Source organism: Oncorhynchus masou, unplaced genomic scaffold (genome assembly GCF_036934945.1).
Source record: "Oncorhynchus masou masou isolate Uvic2021 unplaced genomic scaffold, UVic_Omas_1.1 unplaced_scaffold_7105, whole genome shotgun sequence".
In the NCBI taxonomy this organism is placed as follows: Eukaryota; Metazoa; Chordata; class Actinopteri; order Salmoniformes; family Salmonidae; genus Oncorhynchus; species Oncorhynchus masou.
In genome coordinates this window covers 1-15,813 of record NW_027013571.1, presented here as the reverse complement: position 1 = coordinate 15,813, position 15,813 = coordinate 1, and the positions used below count along the sequence as shown (strand labels likewise).

Here is a 15,813-nt window from a genome sequence, read left to right as displayed (position 1 = left end):
GGTTTAGACCTATAGAGAAGCACTGGGTTTAGACCTATAGAGAACACTGGGTTTAGAGCTATAGAGAAGCACTGGGTTTAGAGCTATAGAGAACACTGGGTTTAGAGCTATAGAGAAGCACTGGGTTTAGACCTATATAGAACACTGGGTTTAGAGCTATAGAGAAGCACTGGGTTTAGACCTATAGAGAACACTGGGTTTAGACCTATAGAGAACACTGGGTTTAGAGCTATAGAGAAGCACTGGGTTTAGACCTATATAGAACACTGGGTTTAGAGCTATAGAGAAGCACTGGGTTTAGACCTATAGAGAACACTGGGTTTAGAGCTATAGAGAACACTGGGTTTAGAGCTATAGAGAAGCACTGGGTTTAGACCTATAGAGAACACTGGGTTTAGAGCTATAGAGAAGCACTGGTTTAGACCTACAGAGAACACTGCTATAGAGAAGCACTGGGTTTAGAGCTATAGAGAAGCACTGGTTTTAGAGCTATAGAGAACACTGGGTTTAGAGCTAGAGAAGCACTGGGTTTAGAGCTATAGAGAAGCACTGTTTTAGAGCTATAGAGAAGCACTGGTTTAGAGCTATAGAGAAGCACTGGGTTTAGACCTATAGAACACTCCTCGGGGTTTAGACCCCATATAGAACACTGGGTTTAGAGCTATAGAGAAGCACTGGGTTTAGACCTATAGAGAACACTGGGTTTAGAGCTATAGAGAAGCACTGGGTTTAGACCTATAGAGAACACTGGGTTTAGAGCTATAGAGAAGCACTGGTTTAGACCTATAGAGAACACTGGTTTAGACCTATAGAGAAGCACTGGGTTTAGACCTATAGAGAAGCACTGGGTTTAGACCTATAGAGAGAAGCACTGGGTTTAGACCTATAGAGAACACTGGGTTTAGAGCTATAGAGAAGCACTGGGTTTAGACCCATAGAGAACACTGGGTTTACAGCCATAGAGAAGCACTGGGTCTAAGGCTTTATTAACTAAGAGTTTCTAGTGAATCACAGATCACACAGTATAACAGACATTATAAAGCCACTCCATTCCATCTGTCTTGTCACCTTGAAGCTGGAGATCTTGGAGTTCTTCCCGGCTCCAGTCAGGGTTCTGTTGACCCAGTTGATGATGAGGTCATCGTTAGCAGCCTCTCCATGTCCAAGGTCCTCCAGAACATTCAGAGTGTATCTGAGGAGGTTATCTATTAGTCAGGTCTGATAGAGGATCAGGAGGTGGTTATCTATTAGTCAAGTCTGATAGAGGATCAGGAGGTGGTTATCTATTAGTCAAGTCTGATAGAGGGGTCAGGAGGTTATCTATTAGTCAGGTCTGATAGAGGATCAGGAGGTTATCTATTAGTCAGGTATGATAGAAGAGGTCAGGAGGTTATCTATTAGCCGTGGTCTGATTAGAGGATCAGGAGGTTATCTATTAGTCAGGTCTGATAGAGGAGTCAGGGAGGTTATCTGTTAGGGTCAGGTCTGATAGAGGATCAGGAGGTTATCTATTAGTCAGGTCTGATAGAGGATCAGGAGGTTATCTATTAGTCAGGTCTGATAGAGGGTCAGGAGGTTATCTATTAGTCAGGTATGATAGAGGATTTTTATTTATTTTTATTCCACCTTTATTTAACCAGGTAGGCCAGTTGAGAACAAGTTCTCATTTACAACTTTGACTTGGCCAAGATAAAGCAAAGCAGTGAGAGACAAACAACAACACAGAGTTACACATGTTACACATGGGAATAAACAAACATAGAGTCAATAATACAATAGAAAAAGTCTATATACAGTGAGTGCAAATGAGGTAAGATATGGGAGGTAAGGCAGTATAGACCCTCGTAGTGGCGAAGTAATTACAATATAGCAAATTAACACTGGAGTGATAGATGTACAGATGAGGATGTGCAGTTAGAAATTCTGGCTGCAAGAGCAAAAACAAATATGGGGATGAGGCAAGTGGCTGGTTGATGGACTTTACAGCTGCAGCGATCGGTAAGCTGCCTTGACAGCTGATGTTTAAAGTTAGAGAGGGAGATATGCTTCCAACTTCAGTGATTTTTGGTAATTGCCCAGCCACAGCTAAGGAACTGGAAGGAGGTTATGGCCAAAGGAGGAATTGGCTTTAAGGATGACCAGTGAAATATACCTGCTGGAGTGCGTGCTACAGGTGGGTGTTGTTATGGTGACAAGTGAGCTGGAGATAAGGCTCACCTTAACCTAGCAAAGACTCATAGATGGATCAGGAGGTTATCTATTAGTCAGGTCTGATAGAGGAACAGGAGGAGGTGATCTATTAGTCAGGTCTGATAGAGGAACATGATCTATTAGTCAGGTCTGATAGAGGAACATGTTATCTATTAGTCAGGTCTGATAGAGGAACATGTTATCTATTAGTCAGGTCTGATAGAGGAACATGTTATCTATTAGTCAGGTCTGATAGAGGAACATGTTATCTATTAGTCAGGTCTGATGGGGAACATGTTATCTATTATTGATCAGGTCTGATAGAGGAACATGTTATCTATTAGTCAGGTCTGATAGAGGGAACATGTTATCTATTAGTCAGGTCTGATGAGGAACATGTTATCTATTAGTCAGGTCTGATAGAGGAACATGTTATCTATTAGTCAGGTCTGATAGAGGAACATGTTATCTATTAGTCAGGTCTGATAGAGGAACATGTTATCTATTAGTCAGGTCTGATAGAGGAACATGTTATCTATTAGTCAGGTCTGATAGAGGAACATGTTATCTATTAGTCAGGTCTGATAGAGGAACATGTTATCTATTAGTCAGGTCTGAGAGAGGAACATGCTATCTATTAGTCAGGTCTGAGAGAGAAACATGTTATCTATTAGTCAGGTCTGAGAGAGGAACATGCTATCTATTAGTCAGGTCTGATAGAGGAGCAGGAGGAGGTGATCTATTAGTCAGGTCCCACCCCCTCTCTCTACCTCTCTCTCCTCTCTCTCCTACCTCCTCATCAGTTGCCAAACCAGAGCCAGGGTGAGGGTGGGGTTTCCGTCGTTAAGGTCCTGTCCTCCGCGCCGACCAGAGAACCCTGCCTTGGCCTTCCCGAGGTCCACTGCGTAGTTACAGTTCTCCAGCTTCTTCATGTTGGCCCCTGGCTTGGGGTAGGAGGGCGGTTGACTTTGTGGTCCCAGTCCACTGCAACCTTAATCCTCTCATACAGCTGGAGGATGACCAGCGCATCTAACAGATCACTGGAGGGAGGAAGAGGGGGAGGGGAGGGGGAGAGAGGGGGAGGGGTAGAGGGGGGGGGAGAGGGGGAGGGAGGGAGGGGGGGGAGGGAAGAGAGGGGGGAGGTAGAGGGAGGAGGGGGAGAGGGGGAGGGAGGGGGAGGGAGGGAAGAGAGGGGGAGGTAGAGGGTAGAGAGGGGGAGGGGGAGGGAGGGAGAGAGGGGGAGGGAGGGAAGAGAGGGAGGGGGAGGGGGAGGGAAGAGAGGGGAGGTAGAGGGGAAGAGAGGTGGGAGAGGGAAGAGAGGGGGAGGTAGAGGGAGGGGAGAGGGTGGGGGAGGGAGGGAGGGAAGAGGGGGGAGGTAGAGGGAGGGGAGAGAGGGGGGAGGGAGGGAGGGAAGAGAGGGGGGAAGTAAGAGGTAGTTACCCGTATATATGGTTAACATGAGGATTGATATTATAGTAGAGGTAGTTACCCGTATATATGGTTAACATGAGGGTTGATATTATAGTAGAGGTAGTTACCCGTATATATGGTTAACATGAGGGTTGATAATATAGTAGAGGTAGTTACCAGTATATATGGTTAACATGAGGGTTGATATTATAGTAGAGGTAGTTACCCGTATATATGGTTAACATGAGGGTTGATATTATAGTAGAGGTAGTTACCCGTATATATGGTTAACATGAGGGTTGATATTATAGTAGAGGTAGTTACCCGTATATATGGTTAACATGAGGGTTGATATTATAGTAGACGTAGTTACCCATATATATGGTTAACATGAGGGTTGATATTATAGTAGACGTAGTTACCCGTATATATGGTTAACATGAGGGTTGATATTATAGTAGAGGTAGTTACCCGTATATATGGTTAACATGAGGGTTGATATTATAGTAGAGGTAGTTACCCGTATATATGGTTAACATGAGGGATGATATTATAGTAGAGGTAGTTACCCGTATATATGGTTAACGTGAGGGTTGATATTATAGTAGAGGTAGTTACCCGTATATATGGTTAACATGAGGGTTGATATTATAGTAGAGGTAGTTACCCGTATATATGGTTAATGGTTAACATGAGGGTTGATATTATAGTAGAGGTAGTTACCCGTATATATGGTTAACATGAGGGTTGATATTTTAGTAGAGGTAGTTACCCGTATATATGGTTAACATGAGGGTTGATATTATAGTAGAGGTAGTTACCCATATATATGGTTAACATGAGGGTTGATATTATAGTAGACATAGTTACCCGTATATATGGTTAACATGAGGGTTGATATTATAGTAGACATAGTTACCCGTATATATGGTTAACATGAGGGTTGATATTATAGTAGACGTAGTTACCCGTATATATGGTTAACATGAGGGTTGATATTATAGTAGACGTAGTTACCCGTATATATGGTTAACATGAGGGTTGATATTATAGTAGAGGTAGTTACCCGTATATATGGTTAACATGAGTGTTGATATTATAGTAGAGGTAGTTACCCGTATATATGGTTAACATGAGGGTTGATATTATAGTAGAGGTAGTTACCAGTATATATGGTTAACATGAGGGTTGATATTATAGTAGAGGTAGTTACCCGTATATATGGTTAACATGAGGGTTGATATTATAGTAGAGGTAGTTACCCGTATATATGGTTAACATGAGGGTTGATATTATAGTAGAGGTAGTTACCCGAATATATGGTTAACATGAGGGTTGATATTATAGCAGACGTAGTTACCCGTATATATGGTTAACATGAGGGTTGATATTATAGTAGAGGTAGTTACCCATATATATGGTTAACATGAGGGTTGATATTATAGTAGACGTAGTTACCCATATATATGGTTAACATGAGGGTTGATATTATAGTAGACGTAGTTACCCGTATATATGGTTAACATGAGGGTTGATATTATAGTAGAGGTAGTTACCCGTATATATGGTTAACATGAGGGTTGATATTATAGTAGAGGTAGTTACCCGTATATATGGTTAACATGAGGGTTGATATTATAGTAGAGGTAGTTACCCGTATATATGGTTAACATGAGGGTTGATATTATAGTAGAGGTAGTTACCCGTATATATGGTTAACATGAGGGATGATATTATAGTAGAGGTAGTTACCCGTATATATGGTTAACATGAGGGTTGATATTATAGTAGAGGTAGTTACCCGTATATGGTTAACATGAGGGTTGATATTATAGTAGAGGTAGTTACCCATATATATGGTTAACATGAGGGTTGATATTATAGTAGACATAGTTACCCGTATATATGGTTAACATGAGGGTTGATATTATAGTAGACGTAGTTACCCGTATATATGGTTAACATGAGGGTTGATATTATAGTAGAGGTAGTTACCCGTATATATGGTTAACATGAGGGTTGATATTATGATATTAAAGTAGAGGTAGTTACCCGTATATATGGTTAACATGAGGGTTGATATTATAGTAGAGGTAGTTACCCGTATATATGGTTAACATGAGGGTTGATATTATAGTAGAGGTAGTTACCCGTATATATGGTTAACATGAGGGTTGATATTATATATTATAGTAGACGTAGTTACCCATATATATGGTTAACATGAGGGTTGATATTATAGTAGAGGTAGTTACCCGTACATATGGTTAACATGAGGGTTGATATTATAGTAGAGGTAGTTACCCGTATATATGGTTAACATGAGGGTTGATATTATGATATTATAGTAGAGGTAGTTACCCGTATATATGGTTAACATGAGGGTTGATATTATAGTAGACGTAGTTACCCATACATATGGTTAACATGAGGGTTGATATTATAGTAGAGGTAGTTACCCGTATATATGGTTAACATGAGGGTTGATATTATAGTAGACGTAGTTACCCGTATATATGGTTAACATGAGGGTTGATATTATAGTAGAGGTAGTTACCCGTATATGGTTAACATGAGGGTTGATATTATAGTAGAGGTAGTTACCTGTATATATGGTTAACATGAGGGTTGATATTATAGTAGAGGTAGTTACCCGTATATATGGTTAACATGAGGGTTGATATTATAGTAGAGGTAGTTACCCGTATATATGGTTAACATGAGGGTTGATATTATAGTAGAGGTAGTTACCCGTATATATGGTTAACATGAGGGTTGATATTATAGTAGAGGTAGTTACCCGTATATATGGTTAACATGAGGGTTGATATTATAGTAGAGGTAGTTACCCGTATATATGGTTAACATGAGGGTTGATATTATAGTAGAGGTAGTTACCCGTATATATGGTTAACATGAGGGTTGATATTATAGTAGAGGTAGTTACCCGTATATATGGTTAACATGAGGGTTGATATTATATATTATATATATGTAGAGGTAGTTACCCGTATATATGGTTAACATGAGGGTTGATATTATAGTAGAGGTAGTTACCCGTATATATGGTTAACATGAGGGTTGATATTATAGTAGAGGTAGTTACCCGTATATATGGTTAACATGAGGGTTGATATTATGATATTATAGTAGAGGTAGTTACCCGTATATATGGTTAACATGAGGGTTGATATTATAGTAGAGGTAGTTACCCGTATATATGGTTAACATGAGGGTTGATATTATAGTAGAGGTAGTTACCCGTATATATGGTTAACATGAGGGTTGATATTATATATTAAAGTAGAGGTAGTTACCCGTGGTTAACATGAGGGTTGATATTATAGTAGAGGTAGTTACCCGTATATATGGTTAACATGAGGGTTGATATTATAGTAGAGGTAGTTACCCGTATATATGGTTAACATGAGGGTTGATAATATAGTAGAGGTAGTTACCCGTATATATGGTTAACATGAGGGTTGATATTATAGTAGAGGTAGTTACCAGTATATATGGTTAACATGAGGGTTGATATTATAGTAGAGGTAGTTACCCGTATATATGGTTAACATGAGGGTTGATATTATAGTAGAGGTAGTTACCCGTATATATGGTTAACATGAGGGTTGATATTATAGTAGAGGTAGTTACCCGTATATATGGTTAACATGAGGGTTGATATTATGATATTATAGTAGAGGTAGTTACCCGTATATATGGTTAACATGAGGGTTGATATTATAGTAGAGGTAGTTACCCGTATATATGGTTAACATGAGGGTTGATATTATAGTAGAGGTAGTTACCCGTATATATGGTTAACATGAGGGTTGATATTATAGTAGACATAGTTACCCGTATATATGGTTAACATGAGGGTTGATATTATAGTAGAGGTAGTTACCCGTATATATGGTTAACATGAGGGATATTATAGTAGAGGTAGTTACCCGTATGGTTAACATGAGGGTGAACATGGTTAACATGAGGTTGATATTATAGTAGAGGTAGTTACCCGTATATGGTTATGGTTAACATGAGGGTTGATATGGTTATAGTAGAGAGTAGTTACCCGTATATATGGTTAACATGAGGGTTGATGTTACAGTAGAGGTAGTTACCCGTATATATGGTTAACATGAGGGTTGATATTATAGTAGAGGTAGTTACCCGTATATATGGTTAACATGAGGGTTGATATTATAGTAGAGGTAGTTACCCGATATATATGGTTAACATGAGGGTTGATATTTTAGTAGAGGTAGTTACCCGTATATATGGTTAACATGAGGGTTGATATTATAGTAGAGGTAGTTACCGTATATATGGTTAACATGAGGGTTGATATTATAGTAGAGGTAGTTACCCGTATATATGGTTAACATGAGGGTTGATATTATAGTAGAGGTAGTTACCCGTATATATTGGTTAACATGAGGGTTGATATTATAGTAGAGGTAGTTACCCGTATATATGGTTAACATGAGGGTTGATATTATAGTAGAGGTAGTTACCCGTATATATGGTTAACATGAGGGTTGATATTATAGTAGAGGTAGTTACCCGTATATATGGTTAACATGAGGGTTGATATTATAGTAGACGTAGTTACCCATACATATGGTTAACATGAGGGTTGATATTATAGTAGAGGTAGTTACCCGTATATATGGTTAACATGAGGGTTGATATTATAGTAGAGGTAGTTACCCGTATATATGGTTAACATGAGGGTTGATATTATAGTAGAGGTAGTTACCAGTATATATGGTTAACATGAGGGTTGATATTATAGTAGAGGTAGTTACCCGTATATATGGTTAACATGAGGGTTGATATTATGATATTAAAGTAGAGGTAGTTACCCATTATGTAGTTAACATGAGGGTTGATATTATAGTAGAGGTAGTTACCCGTATATATGGTTAACATGAGGGTTGATATTAGTAGAGGTAGTTACCTGTATATATGGTTAACATGAGGGTTGATATTATGATATTATAGTAGAGGTAGTTACCCGTATATATGGTTAACATGAGGATTGATATTATAGTAAGGGTAGTTACCAGTATATATGGTTAACATGAGGGTTGGATATTATAGTAGAGGTAGTTACCCGTATATATGGTTAACATGAGGGTTGATATTATGATATTATAGTAACATGAGGGTTGATATTATAGTTACCCGTATATATGGTTAACATGAGGGTTGATATTATAGTAGAGGTAGTTACCCGTATATATGGTTAACATGAGGTTGATATTATAGTAGAGGTAGTTACCCGTATATGGTTAACATGAGGGTTGATATTATGATATTATATATAATATGAGGGTAGATGATATTATAGTAGAGGTTACCTGTATATATGGTTAACATGAGGGTTGATATTCATCCAGTTCCTGAAGGTTACCCTATCCCACCTGAGGAACAGGAGGAGTTACCACAGATATTTTAGTAGAGGTAGTTACCACAGGGTATATTTAGTGGGGAGAATGAGGGTTGATATTGTAGTAGGGGGAGTTAGTGTATATATGGTTAACATGAGGGTGATATTATAGTAGACGTAGTTACCCGTGTGTGTGGTTAACATGAGGGTGTGTTTATAGGGGAGAAGTGTAGTTACCACAGGGTATATAGTGGTTAACATGAGGGTTGATATTATAGTACAGGTAGTTACCCGGGAGAAGTATGGTTAACATGAGGGTTGATATTATAGTAGGGGAGAAGTAGTTACCCGTTAACACAGTTAACAGTAGAGGAGAAGATATTAACACAGGGTATTTAGTAGGGGGAGAACCCGTATATATGGTTAACATGAGGGTTGACTCCCAGAGAATTCATCAGTTCCTTAGAAGAAGTTCTCTCCTGTTACCTCACCTGAGGAAACAGGAGGAGTTACCACAGAGAAGTGTGTGTGTGTTAACACAGGGTGTGTTTAGTGGGGGAGAAGTGTGTGTGTTAACACAGGGTGTGTTTAGTGGGGAGAAGTGTGTGTGTGTGTAACACAGGGTGTGTTTAGTAGGGAGAAGTGTGTGTGTGTGTTAACACAGGGTGTTTTAGTAGGGGAGAAGTGTGTGTGTGTGTTACCACAGGGTGTGTTTAGTAGGGGGAGAAGTGTGTGTGTGTTACCACAGGGTGTGTTTAGTAGGGGGAGAAGTGTGTGTGTGTTAACACAGGGTGTGTTTAGTAGGGGAGAAGTGTGTGTGTTAACACAGGGTGTGTTTAGTAGGGGAGAGTGTGTGTGTTAACCACAGGGTGTGTTTAGTAGGGGAGAAGTGTGTGTGTGTGTAACACAGGGTGTGTTTAGTAGGGGAGAAGTGTGTGTGTGTGTTTAACACAGGGTGTGTTTAGTAGGGGAGAAGTGTGTGTGTGTTAACACAGGGTGTGTTTAGTAGGGAGAAGTGTGTGTGGTGTTAACACAGGGTGTGTTTAGTAGGGGAGAAGTGTGTGTGTGTGTTACCACAGGGTGTGTTTAGTAGGGGAGAAGTGTGTGTGTGTTAACACAGGGTGTGTTTAGTGGGGGAGAAGTGTGTGTGTGTGTGTTAACACAGGGTGTGTTTAGTAGGGGAGAAGTGTGTGTGTGTTAACACAGGGTGTGTTTAGTAGGGGAGAAGTGTGTGTGTTAACACAGGGTGTGTTTAGTGGGGGGAGAAGTGTGTGTGTGTTAACACAGGGTGTGTTTAGTGGGGGAGAAGGTGTGTGTGTGAACACAGGGTGTGTTAGTGGAGATGTGTGTGTGTGTGTTACCACAGGGTGTGTTTAGTGGGGGAGAAGTGTGTGTGTGTGTGTTAACACAGGGTGTGTTTAGTAGGGGAGAAGTGTGTGTGTGTTAACACAGGGTGTGTTTAGTAGGGGAGAAGTGTGTGTGTGTGTTAACACAGGGTGTGTTTAGTAGGGGAGAAGTGTGTGTGTGTGTTACCACAGGGTGTGTTTAGTAGGGGAGACGTGTGTGTGTGTGTTAACACAGGGTGTGTTTAGTAGGGGAGACGTGTGTGTGTGTTACCACAGGGTGTGTTTAGTAGGGAGAAGTGTGTGTGTGTGTTACCACAGGGCGTGTTTAGTAGGGAGAAGTGTGTGTGTGTTACCACAGGGTGTGTTTAGTGGAGGGGACGCGTAGTGTGTGTGTGTTACCACAGGGTGTGTTTAGTAGGGGAGAAGTGGTGTGTGTGTGTGTTACCACAGGGTGTGTTTAGTAGGGGAGAAGTGTGTGTGTGTGTTACCACAGGGTGTGTTTAGTAGGGAGAGTGTGTGTGTGTGTTACCACAGGGTGTGTTTAGTAGGGAGAAGTGTGTGTGTGTGTTACCACAGGGTGTGTTTAGTAGGGGAGACGTAGTGTGTGTGTTACCACAGGGTGTGTTTAGTAGGGGAGAAGCGTGTGTGTGTGTTACCACAGGGTGTGTTTAGTAGGGGAGAAGTGTGTGTGTGGTGTTACCACAGGGTGTGTTCGTAGTAGGGGTAGGCTGTAGTGTGTGTGTGTTACCACAGAGGTGTGTTTAGTAGGGGAGAAGTGTGTGTGTGTGTTACCACAGGGTGTGTTTAGTAGGGGAGAAGTGTGTGTGTGTGTTACCACAGGGTGTGTTTAGTAGGGGAGAAGTGTGTGTGTGTGTTACCACAGGGTGTGTTTAGTAGGGGAGACGTGTGTGTGTGTGTTACCACAGGGTGTGTTTAGTAGGGGAGACGTGTGTGTGTGTGTTAACGTTGTCTCAGTTCAGTCAACGTCTCTCTGAATAACGGGGCGTGGTTTTGGCTTAACTGAGACGTTAGCTAGCCAATGGGAGCGTTGTAGAACGTCTCTCTGAATAACGGGGCGTGGTTTTGGCTTAACTGAGACGTTAGCTAGCCAATGGGAGCGTTGTAGAACGTCTTCTGAATAACGGGCGTGGTTTTGGCTTAATCTGAGACGTTAGCTAGCCAATGGGAGCGTTGTAGAACGTCTCTCTGAATAACGGGGCGTGGTTTTGGCTTAACTGAGACGTTAGCTAGCCAATGGGAGCGTTGTAGAACGTCTCTCTGAATAACGGGGCGTGGTTTTGGCTTAACTGAGACGTTAGCTAGCCAATGGGAGCGTTGTAGAACGTCTCTCTGAATAACGGGGCGTGGTTTTGGCTTAACTGAGGCGTTAGCTAGCCAATGGGAGCGTTGTAGAACGTCCTCTGAATAAGGGGCGTGGTTTTGGCTTAACTGAGAGGTTAGCTAGCCAATGGGAGCGCTGTAGAACGTCTCTCTGAATAACGGGGCGTGGTTTTGGCTTAACTGGGAGACGTTAGCTAGCCAATGGGAGCGTTGTAGAACGCCTCTGAATAACGGGGCGTGGTTTTGGCTTAACTGAGACGTTAGCTAGCCAATGGGAGCGTTGTAGAACGTCTCTCTGAATAACGGGGCGTGGTTTTGGCTTAACTGAGACGTTAGCTAGCCAATGGGAGCGTTGCAGAACGTCTCTCTGAATAACGGGCGTGGTTTTGGCTTAACTGAGACGTTAGCTAGCCAATGGGAGCGTCGTAGAACGTCTCTCTGAATAACGGGGCGTGGTTTTGGCTTAACTGCATTGGGAAAAAGAAAGACGCTTCCCAGACACATTTCATAATGAGGAGAATGAAACCAAGGCTAAATAAGGAAGGTCAGCCCCCTTTTAAAATGAGTGTAATTCTCTTGAGAGTCAGCAGGGGGAGTTCTATACACAGATCGACTGAGAGCAGAATCAGAGGTGTGTTTATGAGTATTTACTGATATACTCTCTATACAGCATATTAGATGTCAGATCAACACCACGGGTACTAGGTATATCTACAGAGGGTATATCTACAGGGGTATATCTACAGGGGTATATCTACAGGGGTATTAGTATATCTACAGGGGTATATCTACAGGAGGTATATCTACAGGGGGTATATCTACAGGGGGTATATCTATAGGGGTACTAGGTATATCTACAGGGGGTATATCTACAGAGGGTATATCTACAGGGGGTATATCTACAGGGGGTATATCTACAGGGGGTATATCTACAGGGGTATATCTACAGGGGTACTAGGTATATCTACAGGGGGTATATCTACAGGGGGTATATCTACAGGGGGTATATCTACAGAGGGTATATCTACAGGGTATATCTACAGAGGTATATCTACAGAGGGTATATCTACAGGGGTATATCTACAGGGGTATATCTACAGGGGGTATATCTACAGGGGTATATCTACAGGGGTATATCTACAGGGAGGTATATCTACAGGGGGTATATCTACAGGGGTATATCTACAGGGGGTATATCTACAGGGGGTATATCTACAGGGTACTAGGTATATCTACAGGGGGTATATCTACAGGGGTATATCTACAGGGGGTATATCTACAGGGGGTATATCTACAGGGGGTATATCTACAGGTATATCTACAGGGATATCTACAGGGGTATATCTACAGGGGTATATCTACAGGGGGTATATCTACAGGGGTATATCTACAGGGGTATATCTACAGAGGGTATATCTACAGGGGTATATCTACAGGGGTATATCTACAGGGGTATATCTACAGGGGTATATCTACAGGGGTATATCTACAGAGGGTATATCTACAGGGGTACTAGGTATATCTACAGGGGGTATATCTACAGGGGTATATCTACAGGGTATATCTACAGGGGGTATATCTACAGGGGTATATATCTACAGAGGGTATATCTACAGGGGGTATATCTACAGGGGGTATATCTACAGGGGGTATATCTACAGGAGGGTATATCTACAGGGGTATATCTACAGGGGGTATATCTACAGGGTACTAGGTATATCTACAGGGGGTATATCTACAGGGGTATATCTACAGGGGTATATCTACAGGAGGTATATCTACAGGGGGTATATCTACAGGGGTATATCTACAGGGGTATATCTACAGGGGTACTAGGTATATCTACAGAGGGTATATCTACAGGGGGTATATCTACAGGGGGTATATCTACAGGGTATACTACAGGGGTATATCTACAGGGGTACTAGGTATATCTACAGGGGGTATATCTACAGGGGGTATATCTACAGGGGTATATCTACAGGGGGTATATCTACAGGGGGTATATCTACAGGGGGTATATCTACAGGGGGTATATCTACAGGGGGTATATCTACAGGGGGTATATCTACAGAGGGTATATCTACAGGGGTACTAGGTATATCTACAGGGGGTATATCTACAGGGGGTATATCTACAGAGGGTATATCTACAGGGGTATATCTACAGGAGGTATATCTACAGAGGGTATATCTACAGGGGTATATCTACAGGGGTACTAGGTATATCTACAGGGGGTATATCTACAGGGGTATATCTACAGGGGTACTAGGTATATCTACAGAGGGTATATCTACAGGGGGTATATCTACAGAGGGTATATCTACAGAGGGTATATCTACAGGGGTATATCTACAGGGGGTATATCTACAGGGGTATATCTACAGAGGGTATATCTACAGGGGGTATATCTACAGAGGGTATATCTACAGGGGTATATCTACAGAGGGTATATCTACAGGGGGTATATCTACAGGGGTATATCTACAGGGGGTATATCTACAGAGGGTATATCTACAGGGGTATATCTACAGAGGGTATATCTACAGGGGGTATATCTACAGGGGTATATCTACAGGGGGTATATCTACAGGGGGTATATCTACAGGGGGTATATCTACAGGGGTATATCTACAGGGGTATATCTACAGGAGGTATATCTACAGGGGTACTAGGTATATCTACAGAGGTATATCTACAGGGGGTATATCTACAGGGGGTATATCTACAGGGGTATATCTACAGGGGGTATATCTACAGGGGTATATCTACAGGGGTATATCTACAGGGAGGTATATCTACAGGGGTATATCTACAGGGGTATATCTACAGAGGGTATATCTACAGAGGGTATATCTACAGGGGTATATCTACAGAGGTATATCTACAGGGGTATATCTACAGGGGTATATCTACAGGGGTATATCTACAGAGGGTATATCTACAGGGGTATATCTACAGAGGGTATATCTACAGGGGTATATCTACAGAGGGTATATCTACAGGGGTATATCTACAGGGGGTATATCTACAGGGGTATATCTACAGGGGTATATCTACAGGAGGTATATCTACAGGGGGTATATCTACAGGGGTACTAGGTATATCTACAGAGGTATATCTACAGGGGGTATATCTACAGGGGTATATCTACAGGGGGTATATCTACAGGGGGTATATCTACAGGGGGTATATCTACAGGGTACTAGGTATATCTACAGGGGTATATCTACAGGGGTATATCTACAGGGGGTATATCTACAGAGGGTATATCTACAGGAGGTATATCTACAGGGGGTATATCTACAGGGGGTATATCTACAGGGGTATATCTACAGGAGGTATATCTACAGGGGGTATATCTACAGGGGTATACTAGGGTATATCTACAGAGGGTATATCTACAGGGGGTATATCTACAGGGGGTATATCTACAGGGGGTATATCTACAGGGGTATATCTACAGGGGGTATATCTACAGGGGTACTAGGTATATCTACAGGGGGTATATCTACAGGGGGTATATCTACAGGGGTATATCTACAGGGGTACTAGGTATATCTACAGGGGTATATCTACAGGGGGTATATCTACAGGGGGTATATCTACAGGGGTATATCTACAGGGGGTATATCTACAGGGGGTATATCTACAGAGGGTATATCTACAGGGGGTATATCTACAGGGGGTATATCTACAGGGGGTATATCTACAGAGGGTATATCTACAGGGGGGTATATCTACAGGGGGTATATCTACAGAGGGTATATCTACAGGGGTACTAGGTATATCTACAGGGGTATATCTACAGGGGGTATATCTACAGGGGTATATCTACAGGGGGTATATCTACAGGGGGTATATCTACAGGGGGTATATCTACAGAGGGTATATCTACAGGATGGTATATCTACAGGGGTATATCTACAGGGGGTATATCTACAGGGGGTATATCTACAGAGGGTATATCTACAGGGGTATATCTACAGAGGGTATATCTACAGGGGGTATATCTACAGGGGTACTAGGTATATCTACAGAGGGTATATCTACAGGGGTATATCTACAGGGGGTATATCTTACAGGGGTATATCTACAGGGGGTATATCTACAGGGGTATATCTACAGAGT

At 41.7% G+C, this 15,813-nt stretch overlaps 1 pseudogene; it reads right to left on the bottom strand.

Moving 5' to 3' along the window:
- Positions 1–1,008: 1,008 nt before the first annotated feature.
- On the bottom strand, positions 1,009–4,277 carry LOC135537101 (plastin-3-like; annotated as a pseudogene).
- Positions 4,278–15,813: the final 11,536 nt, after the last annotated feature.